Source organism: Ursus americanus, chromosome 31 (genome assembly GCF_024610735.1).
Source record: "Ursus americanus isolate L20-20 chromosome 31, mUrsAme1.1.p, whole genome shotgun sequence".
NCBI classification, from domain to species: domain Eukaryota; kingdom Metazoa; phylum Chordata; class Mammalia; order Carnivora; family Ursidae; genus Ursus; species Ursus americanus.
The window spans coordinates 35,533,886-35,551,833 of NC_142157.1; the positions used below are offsets into that span (position 1 = coordinate 35,533,886).

Below are 17,948 nucleotides of genomic sequence, written 5' to 3' on the forward strand. Positions count from 1 at the left end.
TCTTCCAGGATTCAAATCCTCAGTCACTTTAGCTAGAAAAGCAACCGCGGAATCAATAAATCAATCCAAACCTCGCCACCCCTGCTTGCGCACGGCGAGTTATTAAAATGGATAAGCTCAGCCCGAGTCCTTGCGGAGCCAACAGTCCACTTGAGGAGTGGACAGCAGGGCGCCGAGTGTCCCTCGCACGTGTGCCGAGTGGAGGCGTGGGAGCCGCTGGAGGGAGGGCGTGTGGGGACCCGGGCACCGGTGGGCCAGAGCTCGTGGGGCAAGGAGGGGAGGCAGGTGGTGGCAGGGAGAGCGAGTCATTAGGAGAGCAGGCACATGAGAGTTGGCATGAGGCATGAGAGCAGACACTCGAATCTCGTTAGCTGGAGTGTGAGCTCGGGCAGCTTCAGAACACGGAGGCTCCCTTGTGAACACGTTTCATTGGTCACAGCGAGGAAGGACACCCAGGAAGCCTGGCCACCCCACCCACCTCCCGATGGCCCCGGAAGACCATGCAGGTCATTCTCCCCTGTGGAGTCCAGGCTTGGCCACAAAATACCAGGAGTGAGGGGCAGCTCTGAGTCGAAGTTGGTCTGCTGCCATGACGGCGTGACTCCTATCTGTGCAGCCGCCCCACGCAGTACGGAGAGAAGAAGTCACAGGAGGAGGAGGAGAGGCAGGCAGGCAGGAGAGGAGGTCACATCTGAAGGTCAAGACAAGCTGAAGACAGCAGACCAGGTGGGGAGCCATGCTGGAAATCCGCATTTCTCAATCCCGTGTCTTGCCACCGGCTTACTCTTGCTAAATGCCAATTTGATTATGCTTCAAAACTCTTCATAGTTCCCTGATTCTTAAAGAAGCAAGTGGGGCCCCCGCCACTTGCCAATCTGTGACCCCACAATATAATCTTAGCACACAAAGCCAGCCCTCCAGAGTCCTATTTCCTCAGCAAGACATGCCCACGGCTGCATCAACTCGACCCGTGGCCCAAGGTCCAGACCTAAGTCCCTGCAAGCTGGTCCCTGCTGGCCCAGCCACTTGTGATGGGTCATTTGGTCTGGGTGTTACACTAACTGCCGGTATCGTGGAGAAGGGTATTTTCCCCCAAATGAGGGTAAAAGGGTTGACTTAGGCCTCAGTGCAACCGCTCGACCCAGCACCTGAGTTAAGCCCGTAAACCCCGCTGTCTTACACAGACTCATTTTTATATCACAGAAAACAAGCTGGGAAAACGCTCTTTGGGATTCAGATCTCGGGACTCATCATTACTTCTGAATACTGTACGGAGGCATTTTGCTAATTCTGAACAGATAAATTCACATTTTTCCAGAGGGCTCAAAAAAATTATCAACAGTGGGAATAAAGTGCTGGAAACCTCTCTCCATGTGTACTTTTCATGGCATTTTTATTGAGGTACACATTTTTGTAATTAGTCACTTGCCTCTCCTTAAACACATAGAGCATGACATCACCTGTCATTTAACCTTTACGTTTTTTATCCCAAGTCAAGAAAAAGCTCAAGCACTTACACAAGCTGGTTTCTCTTCATAGTTTACTTCCTTTTAAAGTACTTTCTTACCTTTACAGACTCTGAAGATGAAATTAGAACTCATTTTGTTCCTGCATATTGGTAATGAATAATTATGCTGTCAGGCAATGCATAACTATTAATTACATGACTGCCTTTTTATTTCAAGGAGTTATTTAATAATTTTTTAATAAGAGTTACATATGTCAGTCTCTTAAAAACATATCAATCAATGTTATTTTCCAAGGTAGAGAATTGTCATAACCTCGCAAAGATTCGCTTGGTCTGTGATTACAGACTTCCCCGGTGTGTGTGCTTTGCCTCGCGGAGAACTGCCAGCACCGTCTGGAAAACTACCAGCTCCCGGACGGCCCCGCCTGCCTCTGCAGACAGTGGGGCCAGCGCCACCATAATGTGTATGATTGGCCTGATTCAAATCACCTGTTGAAAAGCCGCCCTGCAGAAAGGATGGGGAGAATCCAAAAGGGCCTTTAGTGGTTCAAATTGGAGGCTGTCTGGGCTCTTATCCTGAACCCGTCTTGGACTAGCTGAGTTACCGCGGGCAAAGCATTCTCCTTGCTGTTTCTCCTCATCTGCATCCCGCGAAGGATGAGGAGGACAAAGCGTTGTTTGAGGAGTAGATGCCATCGTTCATCTACTCTGTAAATACCAGCTGGAGTTAGGACGCGTCTTCGCCTCATGCTGCATACCCTTAAGGATAAAAGCAGCTTAGTCCCTGGTTCTACCCTTGAGCTTCCAATCTATTCAAGGAGACATGAGACCCATCCACAAAGCAGAAATATCAGCCCACGTTGCTTGTTCTTTAATGACAGAGAAGGCCATGAGCGTGAAGCGGTGCGGGCTGCAAGCTCCAGGCAGAAACCATGCCCTCTGCTCGAGCGCTGTGAGCAGAGAAATATGAGGAGGGGGTGGGATTTGATGCCAAGAATAGAATCCCATGGTTACTAACAAAAACGGAGGCTCAAGTGGGCTATGAGCAATCCGGTTTTGTAACAAAAACATTCCCAAAATAACACTGCTGATATTCTTGCCCGAGTAAAATAGAGTAAATGGCATGCGAGTGGCAGAATACAAACCGTAGTAGATAGTACTTTCTGTGTTGAAGGGTAACTGAGACGTAACTCCCATACCACTGAAATTCACCCATGTTGAGTGTACAATTGTTTTAGGAAATGTGTAGAGTTGAACAACCATCACCGCTCAGCTGCCACCAAGCCAGAAAGTTCTTTCATGACCACTCACTGTCAGTCCCCATTCCCGCCCACAGCCCTAAGCAACCACTAAGTTGCTCTCTGTCTCTATTTGCGTCTTCTGGACACTCGTGTAAATAGAACCAGGCACTAGGCAGTGCTTTACTTCGAACTGCTTTCACTCAGCATGCTGTAGCACTATCGGAAGGTCACCCCTTTTACTAGCTGCATAGTGTTTCGTGGTACAGATACACCCCCTTTTATCCCTCAGTGTTGATGGACATTCTCGTTGACCCCAGCTCTTGTCTATAATGAACAGTGCCTCTGCAGGCATGCCCTTTCATGTCTCCATACAGCCATGTGTGTCCATCCCCCTTGACAGATTCCAAGGTGGGGAATTACTGTGCTCTGTGGCAAGAAGATACTTCACTGTTTCAGAAACTACCAAATCGTTTTCCAAAGTAGTTGTACATTTTTTAGATTCCCAACAGAAATGTGTGAGGTTTCCAGTATCTCCGTATTCTATCCAATACTTGGTGTCTTCTGTCTTCTCAATCAGAGTAAGTCTACTGGGAGAGTAGTTCTATCTTATGGTTTTATTTGCATTTCCCTAATGACCAATGACATTAAGCATCTTTGCATGTTCTTTTTTGCTGTCTGTGTGTCATCTTTGGTGGGATCACTACTCAAAATTTTACTCATTTTTTATTGCATTTTGTCTTCCCATTATTAAGTAAGATTCTTTATATATTCTGGATAAAATCCTTTATCAAATATAATATCAAAAATCAAAATATGTTCTCTCAGTTTGAAGCTTATCTTTTCATTTCCTTAATGGTGTTTTTTGAAACTTGAAAGTTTCACATTTTGATGATGTCTAATTTTAAGTTTTTCCTTTTAAGGATAGTGCTTTTGTGTTGTATCTGAGAATTATTTGCCAAGTTCAAACTAATGAAGCTTTTACTGTGTTTCCTTCTAGAAATTTTAATTTTTTAGCTACTATCTTTAGGTCTATGATCCATCTTGAGTTGATATTTGTATATGGTGTGAGGTAAGGGTCTCAGTACATCTTGCATGGAATCGTATGATTGTTGAAAAGACTGTCCTTTCCCTATTGAATTGTCTTGGCATGTTTGTAAAACTCATGTAAGTATTTCTGAACACTCAATACCTTTCAATTAATCTAAATTACTGTGTCTTTATAGTAAGTTTGAAATCAGTCAGGGTAAGTTTTCCAAATTTGTCCTTATTTTGCAAAACTGTTTTGGTTATTAGGACCTTTTCATTTCCATATACATTTTAGGATCAACTTGTAATTTTCTACAAAAAAAAAAAGTGTTCTGGGATTTGAGAGGGATTGCACTGAATCCATGGACCAGTTTGGGAAAAATTGCTATCTTGACATTATTGAGTCTTTTAATCCATAAGCATGAAATGTCTCTTTATTTACTTAGATATCCTTTAATTTCTCTCAGCAATGTTTTGTAGCTTCCGGCATACAAGTCTTGCCCTTTTGTTAAATTTATTCCTAATTATTTACTTTTTGTTGCTCTTATAAACAGAGATTGTTACTAGCATATAAAAACACAATTGATGTGTCTATACTAATCCTGTATCCTATAATCTTGCTAAAATCGCTTATTCTAGTATTTTTTCCCATCAATTCAGTTACATTTCTACATAGACAATACTGCCATCTGTAAATAAAACAGTTTGATTTATTTATTTCCATGCTGGATGCCTTGATTTATTTATTAGAGAGTTGCTTTGGTTGTTTTTTGTTTGTTTCTTTGTACTTATCACATTAACTAGACCCAGCAATATAATGTTGGATTTAATGTTGAATATAATGTGAAAGTGGACATTCTTTCTTTGTTCTTGCCCTTACGAGAAAGCATTCAATCATTTATGATAAACTATGGCATTAGTTGTGGGTTTCATATATGCTCTTTTTCAAATTGACAAAGTTCTATTCTACTCATAGTTGCTGAGAGATTTTCTCATGAATGGGTATTAGATTTTGCCAAATGCTTTTTTTCTACATTTATTGTGATGACAAATTGTTGACCTTTATTCGATTAGTATGATGCATTATATTAATTGATGTTCATATCTTAAGCCAACTTTGCATTGCAAGCATAAATCTCACCTGGTCTTGATATACATACCCTTTTTATATGGTGCAGGACTCAATTTGATAATATTTTGTTTACAGTTTTTGCATCCATACTCATAGGGGATGTTGGTCTATAGTTTTCTTTCTTTTCATATCTCTGTACTAAGCATCAGTAAACACTGGACTATTGGATGGGGTAATAGTTGCTTTTTCCTCCTTGATTTTCTGAAAGCCTTTGTAGAAAATGGCTATTATTTCTTCTTTAAATATTTAACAGATTCACTAGTGATACCATCTGAACCTAGGCTTTCCTTTGTGGAAAGATCTTTTTAATTATTAGCTTAATTTTGTTATTTGTTATAGGTCTATTCAGGTTTTCTATTCCTTGTTTAGTCACTTTGGAAATGTGTGCATTTCCAGGAATTACCCCATTTCATCTATGTTGTCTCATTTTGAGGGATAAAGATGCTCATAATGTTCCCTTATGATCCCTTTAATTTCTATACATTGGTGTTAATGTCCCTTCTTTCATTCCTGAAATCAGTAATTTGAGGATTTTGTCGTTTTTTCCTTGATCAGTCTATCTAAGGACTTACTTGTCAATTTTGTTTGATATTTGTTCACTTTCTATTTCACTGATTTCTGTCCTAATCTTTATTCTGTGGTACTTTATTTTGCTCTGCTTTTTTCTATTTTCTTTAGGTGGCAGTTTGGCTTACTGATTCGAGAACTTTCTTCTTTTCTGATAGAAGTGTTTAAAACTATCAGTTGACCTCTAAGTACTGTCTTAGCTGCATTCCATAAATGTTAATGCGTGATACTTCTGTTTCATTCCCTTAAAAGCATTTTCTAATTTCCCTTGTGATTTCTTCTTTCATCTGTGGGTCATCTACATATGCATTGTTTGACTTCTAATTATTTGGGGATTTTCCGGATTCCTTTCTCTCACTGATTTCTTTTCTACTGTGCCAGAGAATATACTTTGTATGGTTTCAATCCTATTAAATTTATTGAAATTTTTTTATAGCCTAGCATACTGTCTATCCTAGCAGATGTTCCATTTGTACTTAAAAAGAATATGAACTCACAGTTATTACATAGAATGTCTATATTTGTCAACTAGGTTGAATTGGTTTATCCTGTTGTTTACGAATTCTACATACTTGCTAATTTTCCACTGAACTGTTCTATCAATTAGTAATACAGCAAATGTAGCTTTCTTAGGGCTACTGTTTGCATGCTATGTACTTTTTCATTCTTTTTTCTTTTAACTTATTTGAATCTATGGTGTATATCTTATAGCAGCTTATATTTAAATATTTATTTATCTGCACTGATTATCCCTGCCCTTTTATTTGGGTGATTAGACTACTTATATTTAATGCAAGTATTGGTATGGCTGGATTTACCTGTGCCATTTTACTGTTTTCCATGTGTCTCCTGCCTTTTTTACTTCTTAGATCTCTCTTTGAATGATTTAGTGTACTACTTTAATCCTGTTGCTATTTCACATTATCCGTTGTTTCAAATCGATTGAGCCACTGAGTACAATCAGGAAGCTCTAGGTCTTCACAGCTTGTCCTACCCTGGCAGAACCCCACCCCCAGCAGCAGGGTGTTGGGGGCAAGCAATTTTTTTTTAAGATTGTATTTATTTATTTGAGAGACAGAGATAGCAAGTAGGGAGGAGAGGGAGCTGAACAAGGAGCCTAGTGCAGGACTCAATCCCAGGACGCTGGGATCATGATCTGAGCTGAAGGCAGTCGCTTAACTGACTGAGCCACCCAGGTGCCCAGGGCAAGCAGTTTTATAGTTGCTTTTTGAGGAGAGGGTTTGATTATCCCCTAAATTGGACATTGCCAGGAGTCCTGCCTACTATTTATTTTTAGTGGTTTTAATTTGTTGTTGTTGTTATTAGACCTGATGCAATGTACTCTCTACTAAAACAAAGCCCTTATCCTGTTTATTTAGTTCACTGAACAACTGTTAATCACTATGTACCTCAGCCTGGGTAGGTGACGTTCCTTGTGACCCGATTTTAAAACTTAGGGGCATTGATACCTAGAAAAATTGACTTGTTAGAGGTAAAAATTGCTTTGAAAAATACAACATATTTTTTCTGTGATTGACTATATCAGCATTTCCTATAAGGATATGAGTTTTCAGGATCAATGAATTGTCTCATTCTCTTAAGTCTGTTGCCACTACAGGACTATTTAAATACTCGATAAACAATAAATGTTATCATATCCACCAAACAACCATAATTTCTAGTTGTTGAATGTCAATAAAGGGGTCATACTACAGGTGATGGATATTTTTAAAATGAAGTTAGAATCATAAGATCTTAAATTTAAAAACAGCTCATACATAAGTCCATTTTTCTTCAAATTTACAGAGCAATTCTATGATTGGCCTCTAGGCGCATGTTAGAACAAAGACTAGAAGTTAGGCACACCAGTTTGGGCAGGCCGTAGGGTATCTTCTCATAGATAAATAAGGAAATGTAAATGTTCAGGGGCCCAACAGGGATGGCGAAGTGCCCAGAATGTGTAGTAGATGGGAGCCGCTGCTTTAGGGGAAGGGAGGTAGTATTACCTGAACTCAGGGGCTCTATTGCCAAGGGAGACGAGCCATCCAGGAGGAAGCCAAGATCCCAGAAGGAGGAACATAGTATGTGCTGAGCAGAGGCCAGTGAGGAAGTCCCCAGCACTGTCCCTGAAATAAGCCTGCTCATGCTGATTGCCTGAAGCCAACAGAACCCAGAGGTGAGGCGACCCTTAGAGGTCAGCTTGCCAGGATTCAGAGCAGAGGGCAACAGCATCTGGATGGGCAGGTGGAGAGCCCCAGGGCTGTTCATTTGTTTCCACCCTCATTAGTTTGTTGTTGTTGTGTCCTGGATGAAACATTCAGGCTTTCAGCACGAGAGAAACACAGAGTATCATCAGCAGAGGTATTTTTGAATGATGATTTTAACTCCCACCGCGGTCCTCTATTGAAATGTAAGCCACCATCAATGTCATTCCTATATGGCGGTAAGAAAAACGGGAGAAAGGTATAATTAATCAGCTTAAAATATAGCTGCCATGGTCTCCAGTTCTGAAGCAGATTACAAAGTCTAAACACATATATCTCGTTTTCTCCTGCCACCGTATTTGTAAAATTTCCCCTACACTTTGCCAGCCCCTCAGCTGGTGAGACTCTGACTATAACTGGTGGGGTGGCCTGAATCGTCACTCCCACGGGATCCCGTCCTTGGTGGTCTGTCCTTCCTGGGGACCACAGGTTCCCAATGATAGGCACAATGGACATGGGAGTGCCGGTGAATTCTGTGTGTTCCCAACATCAGCGCCCGACTGATGGGAGCACCCCAATTTCCACACGGATGTGTTCTGGCGCTCAGGACAATGACCTCTTCTCTGACACATGTCTAGGGACTGAGGAGTTGAAAATACTTTCGCCTTCTATTTAAAGAATACTTGGCAATGCTCTCTGGGAGAGGTAGACTCCTTTGGTCACTAACACTTCGGATCCGCCACCCCCAGGGGTGTGGGGCCAGGAAAAAACCCTCTAAGTGAGGTATGACAGTGAGAAGGGCCACGTGCACCTTCCACGCTACCCCGTTCTGAGCGAGACAGCACAAACCTCTGGCCCCGCGTGTCCGTTCATGCCTCCAAGGGAACTGCAGCTGAGCAATGACCAGGGAGTCCCGGGTCTGAGCGATGTCTCCACGGTCGGAGGTGACGCAGAGCCCAGCAAAGGGCAGGCATTCCGAGCCCGCACATGCAGCTAACACGCGGAGCACCGCAGAAGGGAACCGCACATCCACGCACGTGGCCACGAGGGGACCTGGAGGGCAGAGCGTGCCTTCCAGTTCCTTCCAGAACTCTCCCCTTCCAGAGCTGCTCCCTCCTTCCACCACTTCAAGTTTGCACCATTCTCCAATAGCAAAAAATAAAAATGAACTATTAGGCCTTGGAAAAAAGTACTTTTTTGTTGTTCCCTACCAACCTGCCACACCCCCATCTCGGTAGATGGAGGCGTCAAGGGGCCGGTGCCACGGTTCTCCTACGGGCTCTCTCGGTGAAGGAAACCCGAGAGAGCTGGTGTGTGCCTGCACCTTAAAGAAAAAGGGTATTTGTATACAATTCTTCCACAAAATCCTGAAATAGACACCATTTCTCCCTGCAGATGCACATTGAGGGAACCTATTTTCTCACCTTATTGACACTAGACAACAAAATCCCAACATGTTTTTCACTCATTGAAAGACCTAATGGCAACACTTCCAGGTTTTACTAACTTTCAAAAATTGATCCAGTATTTAGAAAAACAAAATCTGCTCTTTTAAATTTTATTATATTCAAACTAAAACCTGGACTGATGTATCCAAATGTATTTACTTGGCTTGGTTTTAAAGTCCTGAGGAGAAGATGATGGTCTAAGGAAAAAATATTATCTTGTTCTTAAGGCTGCAATAAAGCTGTATTTTGATATTCTGATAATATAATAGTAGAGTCACCTTTTTATACTTTGCTTGTCCTAAAACAATAGTTTCACCTTTTACAATTTTAAGTTGGCGACATCTGTACAAATATATACATTTTCCCCTCGAGAAGATGGAAAGGTTGTACTCCGTGAGCAGCTTTGGCTGCTTTCAGGCCTGAATTAACGTGTCTGTCTGTGTGCCGAGTCGATGATGGACATTTAGACTTGAAGGTATAATTTCCAGTAAAGAAAAGTCATTTTATTTCCATCTGAATAAGCTACTCCATCATACTAACCGAGTCAAACAAAGTTATTATCTGGCTTTTTGCCAAGGTGTGAAACATAGAAAGGTCATATTTTTAATAGCTTTGTAGTCCGTAGTAATCAAATTTGTAAGCCTGGGGAAATAAACTACTTGAATCCGCCCGAGCCCCTGAGCGCGGGAGCCGCCGGCCTGCGGAGCTCAGGCACGACACGGCACATGGCTGCAGCTGATCTTGCTGTGGGGTTGGTACGAGGAGGCCTCGTGTTTCATCGCCGAGTGGCGGAAACCAGCTAAGAAGAAACGTGTCTACTCAACTGTCCCTTTGAAGGCTGCACCGAAAGATAAGTGCCAGTCAGATCTCGCCTCGTGGAGGAACGAGACGGCAGCACGTAAACCCGGACACACTCAAGTGTTCATGGATTACTCAGATCAGGATTCATTAAAACGAACACCTGCTTTAAAAGGCCCTTTTGTTTTGGGTGGCTGCGCTGCGCTCCTTGAAGTTCTAAACAGCTTACTCCCGGGCGCGGTTGCAGCCAACTTTCAAGTTTTGCTGTGAAATTATAAATAATCCCGAGGCTGAAGAGTGTCTTTGCGGATATCGGCATCCACACAGTCATGAGAAAAAGGGGAAAAATTTATGAAGACATCCTCTTAAGTAATCATGAAATTTACATTTTTGCTCCAAAACTTTGCATAGACTGTTTTTAGCTCAGTCGACGGACGAGGACACAGGACACCTATGACCGGTTTTGCCCCTGAGATTCCCAAGGAAGATCCATTAGGAGTGCCTTTCCTTGAGTGTTTCTTTCACACATCCCTCCTCTGGAGATTTGAGGGTAATCGCAAAGTCATTGTTACCTCTGGCATTTACTTCCCAACGAGCTGTACGTCCAACCGTGCACAGACAGTAATTCTAGATTTTCTGGAAGTCGTTGGCTCCAGACGGCTGAGACGGAGAAGCTCCGACTTCTACCCCTGGACAACTGTTAGCCTGCTCTCAGCTCGTTACCGGTGGCCCCATCAAAACTTCAGACTCTCCTTTACCCTGGGACACAATTGCTTTCAGCTACCAACCACTATAACCTGATAGGTTAAGTGTTCAGCGAGCTTTTCCTCAAAGCCAGAGAGTAAATAGCTTAGACTTTGCAGGTCAAGAGGCAAAATCAGGATGTTATGTAGGTACTTACGTAAACCTTTTAAATGCAACCACTTAAAAATGTAAAAAAAAAAAAAGCGTTGTTAGCTTATGGGTGATAAAATAAATACACAAATCACACACACACGCACGCATGCACGCACACGCACACACACGCACGCACACACACGCACACACAAGCTCGCATGCACGCACACGCACACACACGCGCACACACGCACGCACACACGCTCGCATGCATGCACTCAAATCAAAGCAAGACAGGTGACTGGCAGACCAGGGCCGTGCTGTGCTGACTGACCTCTGGCCTAAGTGCAGCGCCTCAGGCAGGATCGTCAAGCAGTTCTCAGTAGAATCTCGAAGTTCACACCAACCCGCTGCAGTGTGGGCTCCTGATGCGGACCGGTCATGAACAGCCTTCAGCTCTGAAGTTCTCCGTACATGAAGACGGTCACGGGGCCACCTCGGGGCTGTGGAGGCAACAACAGCGACGATGGGTGATCACTAGCGAGCAATGCTTAGCACTGTCTTAACGTCAACAAAATTGAATGAACGCCTTCTACTTCTTGATGGGTTTTGACCAGTGGGCACTGTGCTGGACACCATGGCGTGCCCCCAGCTGCTAGAAGGGCCAACAGCCAGCAGCTCCGGCTTCGCAGAGAGCTACCTTCCGAGGACGGAGGAGGGGTTGGTGCAGAAGCACGGGGACACCGAGCGCCTCGCTCCACTTTGGGACTCCGTGGCTCCTTGCGGGATGCCCTACACTCCCCGCTCCCGCTTCCTCTGTGGTCTCTGCACTCGGACCTCAGAGCCTTCCTGAGACCTGCGGACATGCAGATGCCCGTCTCAGAGCCTGTCTCAGAGCCCGCCTCCTGGGACCGGGCCTGCAATGTGGGCTGCACACAATACCGTGCAAAGCTGAATGAGCAGGTGGAAATTCCCTAAGAGAAAGGCCCCCACTAGTCCCTGGGGAGGGATGGAGTGATTGGGTAAGCACTGGAAAGACCATTTCAATTTTGACAGGTTAGGTTTCAGGAATCTCGACAGGCTTTGTCACCCTTTGAAGTGTGACCCTTCTTGATTTCTTGTGATGTTGGGAGACAGGCATCGCTCGGCACAGAGTGAAAAAGAAAAACGACCCCAGCATTGGGAAGAACCCGGGTGTGTGGTGCTGGTGATGGCGGGCCTGCTGCTTCCAGGGCTACATCTTCTTTATTTATTTATTTGTAAAATAATTAATTTTTTTAACCTGTGAAAGGATTTCTCCCAGAAGAGAAAGAGTGGATAAGAAAGATACAAAAAAAATCTCTTGCCAGGAAAGTATATCAAGTCACCTTGAGCTAAGGTCGTCTGGAATGAATCCTGTATCTGGGCTGAAATTACACCAAAGGCAAAGTTATTTTTTTTTCTTCCCTTCAGCCTAATGCACGTGTCATATTCCCGTCTTCGAATGTCACAGGAGGACAGTCTTGTTTCCAAGGACAGAGGAGGAGGACCAGGGAGCACATGGGACAGGAATGGTAGAATCGTGAAAGGAAGCAAACTTCCTACCCTGCGAGGACCCCGTTGGATTGCTGTGCAGGGGAATGGGGAGCTCAGGTCATTAGGTCTTAATTAGTGAGGCCGCAAGGGGAGAAAATCAATTATTGGAAAGAGAATATCATCTAGACAGGTGATTTCCAAAGAAATAGGAGTGAATTTCAACCCCCCCCACTACTGTCTAGCATCTTAAATTATTTGTTCTGAGACTACATTGAAAGGGGAGCCAAGGAGTACAGATTTTAGCAGTGGCTGGGAGTGCAGGCTGATTTATGGGCCTTCAGCCCTCCCAAGGTCCAGAGAGAAAAGGAAAGATCAGCTACTTTTAACATGAGGTCGTTTTCTCTGGGCCTCGGAAATGGACTGAGAACCAGCGGGGGTGAGGGTGTGACTTTCCTCAGCCTTCCTTAAACAAAGGCTGGCCTTCCCCACCCCTCCTGTACCTGCTGTTTCTCTGATAGATTTCAGAACTTCCAGCTTTACAAATAAACAAGGATACAACTTACTTTTTAACACACGAAAGCTGTGGATATTTAATGCATACAATTCAGTGAGTCTGGGGATAAGTATGTACCCATGAAACCGTGTAATCCCAACTCATGAGTAAATATCAAAGGAATGTAAATCAGCACCTTGAAGAGACACCTGCACACACACCCCCCCGCTCACGACACCTGCACACACACACCCCCGCTCACGGCCGCGTTATCTACCACAGCCAGGACAGAAACAACGCACGTGTCCACGGACGGTGTCACGGATAAAGAAAACACAGTGCACACGCACAATGGAATATTACTCAGCCATAAAAAAGAAGGAAATCCTGCCTCGTGTCCCGACCAGGACGAAGCTTGAGGGCCTTACGCTGAGTGAAAGACGTCACAGGAAGACAAAGGCTGCACGATCCCACGGACACGTGGAATATGAAACAGTCCCACTCACTGAAGCAGAGAGGGGGATGGTGGTGGCCAGGGGCTGGGGGCACGGAAACGACGAGGTGTGGGTCCAAGGGCACCAACTCTCAGTGAGGAGTAAGTTCCTGGAATCCAATGTGTAGCACGGTGGTTAACTAATTATACGGTGTTGGGGCGCCCGGGGGGCGCAGTCCGTTCGGCATCTGACTCTTCATTTCAGCTCAGGTTGTGATCTCAGGGCTGTGGGCTCGAGCCCCTCGTTGGGCTCTGCGCTCAGCGGGGAGTCTGCTTGAGGTTCTCTTCTTCTCCCTCTGCCCCTCCCCCTACTCACGCTCTTGCATGCACACAGGCGCTCTCTCTTTCTCCCTCTCTCTAAAATAAATCAATCTTTAAAAAATAAAATAATGCTGTGTCATGCACTTGTAATTTGCTAGGAGAGTGCATCTTATGCTGTACGTTCTCACCATGAGAAAATAGTAATGAAAGGGCAGGAGGGAGGAGTCTTTGGAGCCACGGGAATGTGAGTGTGGCTGTGTCCCTGGTGGTGGCGGTGGCTTCATGCGAAGGATTCCTGCAGGGCTCTATCACGGTTGCTATTTCGTTGGTTTTACCTCTGAGTCTTTATCATAAGACTGGAGAAAACGTCTGCCAGTGGACGAGCAGACACTATGTTCAAGGACCTTGTTACGAGGACATATAGAGAAAGAGCTCTTGACCTTGCCATGCTCCGGTGTGACCTGGTCCAGCAGACACCAGAAGACAGGCGGCCTCTGGGAACGGAGGCTTCACCCCTCCTGCGGGGTTGCACCTTGACCAGCCTCACAGGCTCCCCTGACCAGAACCAAGCGTAGCTCTCGACCTCAAGCAACCTCCCATTTTACACGTCTTCTGACCCTTCTCTCAGCTTGTTTCACCCAGAAAAGCAGCGCCCATTCCTAAAAAGGATGGTCCTTCCCTTCTTTGCAAAGACGTATACTGAATGTCTTTGAAAAGCCCAGCACTGCGCTGGGTGTAGAGAAGGGAGGAGGACGGAGGGTGTTTCTGGTCACACCTTGGAGCCACTCGTGGTTGGGGACAGAGGGACACGTGGGAACCCATACATCAGCTGGTGCCACGTGAGCCCCCTGTGCAGCGAGAGCATGGTGTTGGAGAGAGTGGCGACAGGGTGTGGGTCCAGAGGGGCTGCCGGGAGGCCGTGAACGAAACCAGGAGAGCGACCTTGAAGGTGGGCTGGCGAGAATCGCCCAGCCCAGGGACGGACAGAGGGAGAGTGCGTCTCACTCCCTGCTCTCACCTCTTCAAAACCACCCATGCCCAGTTCTCTAGGAGAACTCCTAATGCATGCAGAGCCGTTACCCTTCCCGTGGAAACGAAAAGGTCTGCGAAGGTGTGATGTCATGGTGAATTGATTCATTCATTCACTGGTGTCTGTCCTAGCTTGGGTGGCAGAAAAAAATTGTGCTACATGCAGTGGGGGGGTGGGGCTTACTTTAGGGTTTCCTTTGAATCCTGCATCCACAGCACCCCCCGGCCCCACCCAGACCTTTGTCCAGCTCTGGCTCAGAGGGCCATTGATGAAGGCCACACAACGCTCCTGGAGCCCCCACCCCCACCCAGGCCCGCCAGGCTACCTGACACGGCCCACAGCCATTAATCGCCGCACATGACAGTTTATCACTGTGCAGTTTAACGTCTCTGACCTGTGGGGCCCCTCCTAATATAACAATCTTAAAAAGGAAAACAGGCGGTAATAATAATAATAATAATAATAAAAATTCAGCCATCCAATTCAGCTGGTGGCTGCCCAAGCTTGAAGGTCTCCGGGCACCTTTGCTTAAATAGCTAAAAACAAAATTATAATAAAAGATGCGTCAGGCGCCAATCTGAAGACGCCCTGCTACACTCATAATGAAAAGGGCAGACGGAGGCTGCGAGCAACCCTGCTATTAATTACCTGCCTTTAGACGCTGCAGAAGTGTATTTAAGCCAGACACCTGGAGAGGCGATTCGCTAATTGCATGCGTCGTAATGACTGTGGACACGGGGGACAAGCTCATTTCCTACACAACAGCCCTGGCGTGCACACGACCTCGGGGGCAGATTCCAGCCACACCCACGGGCTCTCGCTGCCAGGAGAGGCGAGCCCATCCGGAGGACGTGTCTTTCCCAGGCCCTTTCCAGGAGGGCAGCGATATTCCCGTGATCTGTCCCGTGAAGCGCCGTGTTCCGAGGGCAGGCAGTCCGGCGCGGTAACTGAATACTGCGCCACGGTTCCCACGGCCACAGCGGCCGACACTCTGGCCTGAGCCCTCTAATGAGGAGTGGAATGATTTCGCAGTTTTGCGAGCGCCCTGGGTGCCAGCCTGCCAGACACAGGGCCGGAGGCGCAGAGACAGAGGCGGCCGCGGGCGCCCCTCCCCCACGCGCAGCCTGCCCAGCGCCAGGGCCATCAATGGTTAACGCGGGACAGAACCCGGTGTGACCAGCGGGTCTGCAGCAATCATCAGTAGAACCAGCTATTACAGCCAGTTTAATAGCTTGAAAATGAACTCATTAGTGGTCTTTTATCAGTGGAAAAAAGTCTATTAAATCCGGATGTGGGAAGCAGCCGCGCAGAAGCTCATTTCCATCACGCTTGTGACCCGAACAAATCCGAGGCGGGCTTTTCTGGGAGCCAGGGTCAGCTCTGTGGGAGGAGGGCTCAGATCCCCATGCCCCCCAGCCACATCCTTCCCGGGGCGTCTGAGGCTCTTCCCGGGATCCTACAGTGTTTGTGCTTCCTTCTTGCCTCCCTGTTATCCGTGTGCGACCCAACAACTGACAGGGGCAGCAAGAAGGAGGGGCCATTGCTCAAGGACAGCCCAGAGTTCTGTATGGTAGCTGGCAGGATTGGGGCACTGTCTACACTGCTAACCGGGCTCCAGACAAAGCAGTACATGTGGCAGAGGGAAGGGCTTCTGTACTCCTTCCCTCCTCCTCCCTCCTTCTCCCTCCCACCTCCTCCTCCCTCTTTCCCTCCCTTCTCCTCCTCCCACTTCCTCCCTCCTTCCTCCCTCTCTACCTCCCTCCTCCTTCACTTCCTCCCTCCTCTCTCCTCCTCCCTTTTCCTTCCCCCTCTTCTCTCCTAACCCTTCCTCCTCCCTCCTCCTCCTCCCTCTTCCTACCACCACCTCCCCCTTTCCCTCCCTTCTCCTCCCCCTCCCACCTCCTCCCCCTCTTCACCTCCTTCCTCCCTCCTCTTCCTCCCTCTTCACCTCCTTCCTCTTCCTCTCTCCTCCTCCCTTCTCCTCCCACTTCTTCCTCTCTCTTCCCCTCCACCCTCCTCCTGCCCTCCTCCCTCCTCCCTCCTCCCCTCCTCCTCCCTCCTCAGCCAAGGGTGATTGCAGACTGTGGGGGCACTTTCCTGCACACTCAGCATTTCCTGCTGGTAACTACAACTTAAACTCTCTGAGCACAGGCACGCAGACTCTTCATCAGCTCTGGGGGGAAGGGGAGACCCAATTAGCGGGACCCCCAGAAATAAACAGTGGGGCACATGGAAAATGCTCTGTCACTGCTTCTCCTCCTCCGTCTGCCCTGCCCTCCTCTCTCAGGCTGAGCCTCAGACGCCCGCTTGCTGTCATCACATGCCCTCTGTCCGTCCGTCCCTTCACCCGTCGTCCCTTCACCCGTGCAGGTCCCGCCTCACCAGCTGAAGACAGGGGCTTGTCAGCTCCTCTCAGGGCCCCAGGGCCCCACCCTGACCAGCACCTACGTGAGGCATGAACCCAGGGGACCCTTGGGAGCCAGCTGAGCTGGGTCCGTCATTACCCCGCTCCGCTTAGGCCCCGGCTGGCCGGGCAGGAGGGCCGGAAGCGCCATCACTCACTTACCGAGGTTCTGCCCACCTGAATCTCGCAGGGCCGCGCAGGCGCAGCTCTTGGAGGGGCCAGAGGCCGTGGGTCCCGCCGCTCCTGACCACAGCCTTCAAGGCCCAGCTCCTGTCACGAGTTACCAGTTGGGTTATATATTAGCACAATCGCGCATGCCAGCAGTTCCGTCTTGTGTAGGTTTCTAACAACTCTCACTGCCCGTGGAAGGCAGTTTAATCAAGAGACAATGGAGAACCTCACTCTTTGTCAACAGCCCTGGTCTATTTGCCCACATTTGTCACAGACAGACAAAAATGGTTCAATGGTACTAGAGCCTGTGTCCCCTCGTGGAGGTCCTTGGCTCTCTCCTGCTCCTCTCCCAGAGACAGGGGTCCCTCCTGGGTGCCCCCTCCTCACCCACTCCCCTCAGTCCCTCTTGCCACCTCTTAGCTTCTGATTCCGAGGGAGGAAGTCTTCAGCCAGAAAGGACCTGCCCCTTCTCCGCCATTCTGTCCACCCGGTTTGCAGAGCCTCTGTCTGGGGTCCTTCTGGGCCCAGCCCAGCTCCTCGCCCAAACCTCTTCCCCCACTGCCTCCCTGGGCTTTCCTGCGCAGGGAGGGGGGCTCAGAGCCCCGCCCCTCCTCCCCTGGCCCAGACTGTTCCAGATAATGGGGCGGGGGGGGGGGCTGAGTGCCACATGCCTCGTGAGCTCCCAGGGGGCCCTGAGACCGTAGACCTCTGCTGAAGACAGCTGCACTTCTGGGCAGGTCACCCGCCGCCCTCCCTCCCAAGACCTTGTCACCCTTCATTTCCAGGTCCTTGTGAAGCCCTCGGCACCCTGGTCTTGCTACTGAGCGGGCTGGCGCAAAATTCCAGTCTCTCCCGAGGTG

The 17,948-nt window shown here is 47.5% G+C and overlaps 1 long non-coding RNA gene across 2 annotated transcripts; it reads right to left on the reverse strand.

Moving 5' to 3' along the window:
- Positions 1-540: 540 nt before the first annotated feature.
- Positions 541-17,170, reverse strand: LOC123802313 (uncharacterized). 2 transcript variants are annotated; one of them, XR_006782498.2, is made up of 5 exons: positions 17,080-17,170; positions 11,056-11,224; positions 8,488-8,781; positions 7,441-7,867; positions 541-1,973 (listed from the first exon to the last, which is right to left on the reverse strand). It is a non-coding gene; the product is annotated as an uncharacterized LOC123802313 (long non-coding RNA). The 2 variants fall into 2 exon arrangements; XR_006782497.2 differs by lacking the exon at positions 541-1,973 and having other exon boundaries at positions 7,039-7,867.
- Between the last annotated feature and the right edge of the window lie 778 nt (positions 17,171-17,948).